We start from the raw sequence: 560 nt of genomic DNA, 5'->3' as shown, positions 1-560 counted from the left end.
AGGCACACATTCCCCTCAGATCATCAACTATAAAAATTGTCTCAATGTTTTATTGAAATTATAATGCTTGGTCAGTAGTTACAGAATGTATGTTACCATTTATAAACTGAGAGGCATGTTTATATTCTGATAAACTTATGGTATTGCTCCTATGTCCAAGGCAGATTGAATGGTTACACTCGATTGATCTACCAGCCCCAACAGTTGCATATCAGTCACCCTCACATAGCTCATCAATAATGTAAAAATTAATCATTGTTTTGAATTTTAATAAAACAGCATTGAAATAAAAGGCATTGGTTGGAGCTATTTGTTCAGCGACTGTGATTGATGTCAGTCTCCGTGCATCCTAAATGTGTCACTGGAGGGAGTGCTCCTTCTATTAATTCGGGACTCCGTTTAACGTGTTATCCCATAGTAATGGCGGGAGTATCACCGACAGCACTAACAGGGATCAGCAGCTCGAGACACGAGGAAGGAGATATCAGAATCTCAGAACATAAGACTGGAATGTTCCAGTAATGGATCAGCATCTGAGAACATTAGACTGGAATATTACA

This window comes from Hemiscyllium ocellatum, unplaced genomic scaffold (genome assembly GCF_020745735.1).
Source record: "Hemiscyllium ocellatum isolate sHemOce1 unplaced genomic scaffold, sHemOce1.pat.X.cur. scaffold_103_pat_ctg1, whole genome shotgun sequence".
NCBI lineage: Eukaryota > Metazoa > Chordata > Chondrichthyes > Orectolobiformes > Hemiscylliidae > Hemiscyllium > Hemiscyllium ocellatum.
The sequence above is the reverse complement of the archived record's forward strand: the minus strand, read 5'-3'. Positions refer to the sequence as shown.